General features: G+C 38.9%; 1 pseudogene; it reads right to left on the minus strand.

Moving 5' to 3' along the window:
• Positions 1-3,332: 3,332 nt before the first annotated feature.
• On the minus strand, positions 3,333-3,839 carry LOC111143751 (annotated as a pseudogene).
• Positions 3,840-8,435: the final 4,596 nt, after the last annotated feature.

The following is an 8,435-nucleotide window of genomic DNA, read 5'->3' on the forward strand; positions in this document are numbered from 1 at the left end:
TGTCTCAGTTTGTTTATAAAGGTTTTCTTCCCCGACCTAACTCTAGTTTTTTCTAACCTCCCATTATTCCCGTATGCAAAATCTCCCTTTTAGTTCCACCTCTATTTGAGTGATACTACCTACTCTCTTAGGAATGTCCCTTCCAAAGATGCCTCTCTGATGATGCCCTCCTGAAGATGTGCCTCTCTCTGCAGTTCTCCAGAATGCTCAAACCCATGTTGCTTCCTTACCTGTGAGATTCTAGAAATCTAGTCTCTTTGTCCTTGAAGAGAAATCTTGTTCATAATTTTTTCCTTAGCACTGAGCAGGGGTGACACATTGAATGTATTTGATAGCTATTAGTAGGACAAATGAATGCATGTATATATTTGGCCTTCATTTTTCTTTCTCTTATTTTGGTATTGTATTATTCAGGACACAGTAAATTATTCTGTGATACCAACTAGTCTCAATGGCTTATAAAAATCAAAGGACACTGTATATTCTTTGTGGGTGAGCTGTGCTTCTGCTTCATGTTGTGTTCACTCTAGTGCCTAGGTTGATGGAGGAGCCTCTATCAGGAACATTTTGATTATTGTGTCAGCAGGAAAAGAAACATGGCACTCACATCCTGGCTGTAGAGCTTCTACTTGGAAAAGATATATGTCATTTCTGCCTTATTCCGATTAAATAAAATGAAAGATCTTGAGTTCAGCAGAGTAGGAACATATAATTCACCCTTAGGGAGGAACATGCTAAAGAGAGAATTTGGGGGCAAATAGTAATACAGTCTACCACTGAGAGATAACCATATATTATCTAGCTCCTTTATTTAGTCACTTTGGTTGCCTTTATCCTACATACCAAGGTATAGTGTAAAATGTGTAAAAGTAAGAAAGTTCCTTTCAAAAGTTAACAGCAGGCTATCTACAATGAATGGATAATAAGAATTTATAGAATTAGGCATTATGACATCATTTCTGATAGCCTGGACCACAGTATTTATATCAGCCCTCTAATTAATTATAGACACATGGGCTTCCTTGCTTGTCTTTTGGTATGGATAACCTTTCTTTTGAGTTCATATTTTCCCAGATCTGAAGAACAGGATGTTGAATGAACTCCCTTCCTTGGTGATGACTTTCCAGTCTGGTGTATTTCTCCACAGTCTACTCCCTCCTTCGATTCTTGCTGTAGCTCAGATCATTTCAGAGATCTGAACATCTAAGCAGAAATTTCCATACTACCAGACAATAAAGTAATTACATTCTACCATCATTTGTCCTTCCCTTTTCGATCTGTGTTAGCATCATTAGCTTTAATTTAATAACACCATCTTTTATTATTGAACATTTAGAATTCACCTTGTTGGTTATTTTTTTAATTTTCACTTTTGTAAAACCTCCAAAATGTTTTGTAGAATCTACTGTCTTTCTGATGCCCACTTTGCTTCCTCTTATTTTCTCTCTCTTTCTCTCATTTTCTTTTTTCTTCTCTTCTTTCCTTCCTCTCTGTCTTTACATTTCTACCTCCCTGTCTCTGTCTCTCTTCTGTCTTCTCTCTCTTTCTTGCATGCTATTCTTCCCTCCTTCCTCCCTTCCCTTCTACACACACACTCTCTCTCTTTCTCTCTTTCTCTTTTTCTTTCTTTCTCTTACTTTTTAATGGCACACAGATAGTGGTTGGGTTTGATAGAAAACATTTCACTTATTGAATGTGTGGTGGACACCTGGTACTTTGCTAAGGTTGTTGGGACATTTGTAACATTAGATCATACTAAATATGGCACACTTATGCACACAAAATATTGGTTCTGCCTATAGAACAGAAAATTTGTAAATTAGTGGCTGAAACATGTTTGGAGCTTTATCTGGAGAATTCAGAAATCCTTATTTCTCTGACTCATCCCCAGCAAGGATTAAAAAAAAAATGGCTCTACCTCTCCATGTGTACTTATTCTGAATGCACTTGAAATAACTTATCTTGAATAAGTCCAAGCAGTTCACACATTTGCTTTCATTACTGATATTACAGCTCTAGCACCACCTTGGGCCCTTTAAATAGTAAAAAGTATCAGACACTGTATAGTTCCACACAAGGCTCTTTTAAAGCAGAGTCATAGCTCCTGTCCTTCAATGGGTTTCAGGCTGATTATTAGTACCCCAGTACTCCTTTCTCTTCAAACTTGTAAATATGCTTGTGTCAGGATTTATGTGTAGTTGCTCACCAGAGCCAGACACATGTCCTTATTCTCTTTTCTGCCAGCTCAGTACAGTTTATGTCTGTAGGATGAACTCATATCTTCATGCATTCATTCATCCCACAGATGGTTATGGAGCATCCCTATCTGTTAGGTACCCTGTTTGGTGCTAAGGTCCTGCAGTTAAAGATTGACCTCATGTGCTCAAGGAAGTGAGTCTGGTGGAGGCAGGCTAGGAAATAATCATGTCAATACAAAGAGATAGAACCTGTGCTCCAAGGAAGCCCTGTGGTTCTCTGAAAGTGTAGGAAAAGGTTACCAATTCAGCTTGGGAAAATGGTCATCCTGCAGATAGGGACCCTCGGTTGGTCTGTTATGTATACTATTGTCATTTCTCTGTCTTGAGGCAGCATTTCTTAAGGGATGGAAGTGAATCTTTAGATTACATCCAGGAGAAAGACTCAGTTTGTTGCCAGTGTGTGTGTTTGCAAAGAGGATGTTTTTTAAGCAAGTATTTCTTTGACGTCTAACATACCTCAAGAACAGTATGATCTTAAATGTAACAGCCTGATGCATCACATACAATAAATGTGTCCATGTGCAGAACCTGGTTTGGGAAGTAGCGCCTTGCCAGCCCCCAGAATTTCCACTGATACCCCTGCTAGGCAGTACTGCCTCTGGGAAGGGCACTATCCTGACTTCTGCCACAGATTGGTTCTGCCTGGCTTTGAACTTCATGTAAGTGCAGTGCTGTCGTACAACTAGTGCTCTTTTGTTTCTGTCTTTTCTGAGCTAGTTTGTCATTTGTGAGATTCATCCATGCTATAGGGTCAGTGATAGCTTATGCTCTTTTTTTTAAAAAAATAATACACATTTATTTAAAATAATACATTTGCAGCTCAAATAGTTCTACTATTTGAAAGAGAGAGAGCATGCAGGGGAAGGGGCAGATCAAGAGGGAGAAAGAATCTCAAACAGACTCTGCACTAGTATAGAGCCGCCACAGGGCTGGATCCCATGACCTTGAGATCATGACCTTAGCTGAAACCAGGAGTCGGATGCTTAATAGACTGTGCCACTCAGGCACCCCAGGTTTATCCAGCTTCTTAAAAATATTTGAGGGCAGCTGCAACCATGGATTTCAGCTCCATGATTATTTCTTTGCCCATTCTTTTTTCTCTTTGCTTTCCTGGATAATTTCTTTCATATATGGCTCAAGGTGAAGGGTATCCTCATATTTTGTCCACTGTTTTTTAGGTAAGATCTGCTTTCTCATGGGCAGGTTCAGTGCTCTATTGATGCAAAACATCCCATCATTCTGAAGGTTCTTGGGAAGCCTTTCACATCATCATTCTCACATAATGTATTATCTCGCATTAACCCCAGAGTACTGATCCTTGCAGCATTGTAATACCATTTTCAATTTTTAAAGATTTCATTTATTTATTTGAGATAGAGCACAAGCAGGGGGAGGGGCAAAGGGAGAGAGAGAAGCAGACTTCCAACTGAGCAGACCCGATGCAGGGCTCGAACCCAGGACCCCGGGATCATGACCCCAGCCAGGCTTAGCTGACTGAGCCACCCAGGTGCTTCAGTAATACCATTTTCAAATACCCTCCTGTCACCATCTTGATGCTGCAACAGCGGGCCTGCTCACCATTTTGACCAGTTTACACAGTCTTTTTCATTTGTAGGGTTCGATCTCATATTCCATTGTATGACCATATCACAATTTATTTATTTATCCCATGGCAAGAAATATTTGGGTGTGTGGGCTTTCAATACCATTCTAATCTCCCTTTTAGCTCAGAGTCTTGGCAAGTAGCAATAACCACCACTGCTCTCCAGTGAAATAAGAAGCACATCTTGCCTAGGTCATATACCCCTCTGAAAATTAATGAACTTCCCTTAAGCCATATTGATTCCCACACAGAAATCAGTAGCCATCAGAAGGTGGACTGGTTCTCCTATGATGAAGAGGCAAACACTGGAAGGAAGGAAAGAGACTCTGTCAAGGAAGCTGAAATGATACACAAGACCAGAAGGTCAATTCCTTCTCATCTGGGAAGATAAAAACTGGAATCCATTGCATTTTCAAATAGACTATGTTAGAGCAATTCAACCGTGTGGTAGCCACATTTTCTATTTGTGTTAAAAGGTCTGTAGAAACTGTGAGTATAAACCTTATATGGAATGTTGATCTTTGCAATATGCTACAATCAGTGAAATTCTCAGTGAAAGGACTGTAGGGTTTCTTTATACAATTCTCTTTCTGTGTCCTTCTATTTATTTATTTGCCTATTTAAGAGAGTATTAAGGCATATCTTGAAAAATACTATTTGGCAGGATTCCATGTAGACAACCAATGCTTTTATTTACTTAGTAGCTATCCTAGCCCAAAGTTAGACTTTTTTTTCCCATTTCCTTATTTTTTTCCATTTCTTTAATAAAATGTGGTACTTGAACAGTAAGAGGGTGACAGTCTTCTAGATTCTAGATTCTATTTATAAAGGACTCCTAACTCTCTGATAAACTCATAGCCAAGGAAATATTAATCAGTTGCCAAGAGACAGCTCTGTGCTAGAGTTCACATATGTTTCTTCTCAATAATTGCATATGCTTTGTATGAAAACTGCAGAACTGCACCCACTAGGGACAACATTTTACTAAGAGTTTCATTATGTGTTTTGTGTGTTTGTCTTTTTGTTTTGTTTTGTTTTGTTGTTTTGTTGGCATGGTTGAACTACCAGTTAAAACATAAAATGTTAGTTGGTAGTTGGGAAGGAAAAAGACTGGTTACTCTTTTTTGTGAATGTCCTGATTGGGGTTTTGTTTGTTTGTTTGTTTAAGATTTTATTTATTTATTTGATAGAGAGGACAAGTGGGCAGAGTGGCAGACAGAGGGAGAGGGGTGGAGCCTGAAGCAGATCTCCATCCCGGGACCCTGGAATGTTGACCCAAGCCCAAGACAGACGCTTAAGCAACTGAGCCAACCAGGCGCACCTGTCCTGGTTGTTGATAAGGTTGCATGAGAAATATGCTAATGTCTGTCTCTGAATTCCATACTTGGCCAAGTGACTTAATAGTAAATAGGAGTACTTCTAAACTCCTCTTAACCAAATTCAAATCCTGTCATATCCCTACTGGCTGTGTGATCACAGTTAACCTCTCTAACCCTATCAGATGACACTAGTGATAATGTTAATTTCACCTTATAGGATTGATGAAGGGGGGAAAACATGCAAAGTATTTAATACAATGCTTGATAAATAGAGAACTTGCACTGAATGCAGCAGATATTATCATCTATCTATCTATCTACACCTCACGCCTGCTTTTACAGATGAGGAAACTAAAGTTTAGACAGGTGAAATGACTTGTTCAGAGTTTCACAGTCTAACCAGTAACAGATTCATATTGCTTTCTCAGGCACTTCTTGTTTCCTGAAGTGGGCATTATCCACTTTAGCATGAACTATTTAGTATCTATCCATAGCTATGTCTGTCTCCCACTAAAAGCAAGATTTTTGAGGAAAGGAGCTGTGGCTATTTTTGCACTGTTATATTCCCACGGCCAATAGCTCTGCTTACATAAGACATCTCCAGTAAGAATTTACCGAAAAATTCTGAAAAAAATCAGTGAAGTTTACAAACATAATTTTCCAATCAGAGAAAACCATGATTGATCTCCATAATAATTATATAAAATGATAGCTATATTAATTTTTGAAGTATTTCATATGCAACTTATAGGCACTTTTTTATATCATAAATTATTCTTCAGTGATGAATGGGGTGTATGTTATACCACACACATATTTGCAATCCATGGGTCCCCTTGTGAATTATAGCACTAACACTAATGAACTCAGCTGCCCCAAATGTTAACAGTTTGCTCCTGAACTGGATCTGTGGAAATTTTTTGCTGACAGATTATGTGAACTAATATATTGCTTAATTCTCAGTCTAACAAAGCAGAGAGAATTGTTGCTGGTATGTGAAAATTTGCAATGTAACATCATTTTGCAAATGAAATAAATGTTGGCAAAAATAATTATTGTTGCTTATGAGAGGATTAATAGTTACAGTCTGCCCTGTTTTCTATTGAGGTTTAATTTAATTCTGTGGCATGTATTAACTGAGGAAATTAATTTGGGTTTAATTATTGTGTGTGGCTGTTAATGTGCACACTTTTGATGAATATTTAGTTACACTGAACCACCAACCCAACCGCTATGCTTTGCTCATCTGCTGTTAGGGAGCATCTGATGGAGGAGATGGTTCATACTGGATTGATTCCCAGGGCAATGTCATCATAGCAGATAGCTGTGATTCAGAGGGGAAGGCACTGGGCTTGGAGTCAGAAGAGCAAAGGATTTGGGTTCTGGCTTTGCTGTTGACAAGCTTTGTGCATCGCTAATTCTCAGCTGGAGAATGGTAGGAGAAAACCAATTTACCCTAGGGCTTCGGTTTGAGAACTAAATGAATGAATGCCTGTGAAAACAGATTTGTGTACTGTACACTACCGCTTTAATGAATGGAACGTCTACAGTAAACTTTTCATGTATCCATTTAATGCCAAAGTCATTTAAAAAGCCACATAGGCTTAAACAAGTACCTAAAAGGCACTCAAGAAAGCATCTATCAATAAATAGAACATAGGTTGATTAAGTATAGATGAACACCCCTTCTCTATAAATATGACCATGAACAAAAACTCTATGCAACAAGAAAGATGATCAGATCCTCTGGAGATTTGCTCATTTCAAGAAGTAATTAACAAACCAAAAAATTCCTGTATGGCTACAAGTTTTAAGATAAAGATACAAGCATTCTGGAGCCAGACTGCCTTGGTGCAACACTAGCATAGTTTTCCAGCTGGTGGTTAGGTTTCCAAGCCTCAGTGTCCTCATCTGAAAACTGGGGTTTTATCCCTTCCAAGGGCCATTAGGAGGATTGAATGTGGCAATGTATGTAAAGTGATATACACAAACACTGGCCCAGGGGAGTTTCTCAATAAATATTAGCTTTGCCTGCGGTAGACGTGATGACATTTTAATAGGATCCTTGGCAATGGCATGTAGCTCTTGAAATAGAACAGATGAAAGTAGCTCATATCTCTATAAAAAGAGGGAGGATTATTGATTCTGGACCTGGGCTTAGTTCCTGTTCTCACACTCACGGCCTTTTCTCTTCCTGTTCTCTTCTTTCACCCAGGCCCATGGGTTTCCTTTAAGCAAGGAAAATAATAACTTGAGCAGTCTCATTTCACACTGGGGTCCTGTTGGCTCAGTGGGAGTAGTTAGTTACAGCTCTGTTTCTCCTTTGTTTGCTCAACGCATCCCTGCAGTGTCAGGGAAATAAATATCTGGGGGAGGGGAGACAAACAAGAGGTACAATGAGAGTAGCTGACCTCAAGTTAATGGAATCTGGTTCTTTGAAGGAGAGCACATTGCTAGAGAAGCCTGCTGTATTCATTCAACAGAGAGGCTGTCTAGCCTTTCTTCCCATGTGTTTGATTCTCATTTTCTCATGCCACAGTGAAGGTCCAGCCCTTCCTCACACAAAGCAGGTCAATTTGGACAGAGGCTAAGCCTTCCGTACATTTTACACTGTCTGGCATGGAGGAGGTTTATCCTTACAGGAAAAAAAAAAAAAAAAGGAATGAGTAACACATCTGAGCAATCAATCAACCAGTATTTATTGATTGTGTACTCTGTGATGATTACAATTCAAAGTGTTGGAGGCAGAGCAGCAAACAGATAAAATTAACACCAAACTCTTATTGAGTGCTTTTGTATACACTAGTCACTATGCTCAGGCTTAAATAGTTAATCTTCACAAATCTTGTGGAGTAGATATTATTAGCTCTCATTTATAGTTAAGAAAGCTAAAAGCAGCTTATGTCACTTGCTCAAGGACATGCAGTTCATGTGTGGTCAAGCTGGGATTTCAGACTACAAGGCTACTTGTACTGTAAGCATCATGCTACAGCCTTCACAACAGAAGTTGGAAAAAAGCAAAGGGATGTTGTAAACCCCACATAAAACCTTGGTGACTAAAAAGATTGACAGAAGCACATTTCACAGAATTTATGTATACGTATACGTACATGCATAAACACACACATACATATCACACACACATGTACACACACAAATATGGATAGTCCAAGGTTCAGTCTCTTGTCTTTTAAAGGTTTTTTAATACTCAGTTTACACTTAAGGCATCCGTGAAACATATTTGCAAAACATAAA

Source organism: Enhydra lutris, unplaced genomic scaffold (genome assembly GCF_002288905.1).
Source record: "Enhydra lutris kenyoni isolate GAN:26980312 unplaced genomic scaffold, ASM228890v2 scaffoldscaffold10, whole genome shotgun sequence".
Lineage (NCBI taxonomy): Eukaryota > Metazoa > Chordata > Mammalia > Carnivora > Mustelidae > Enhydra > Enhydra lutris.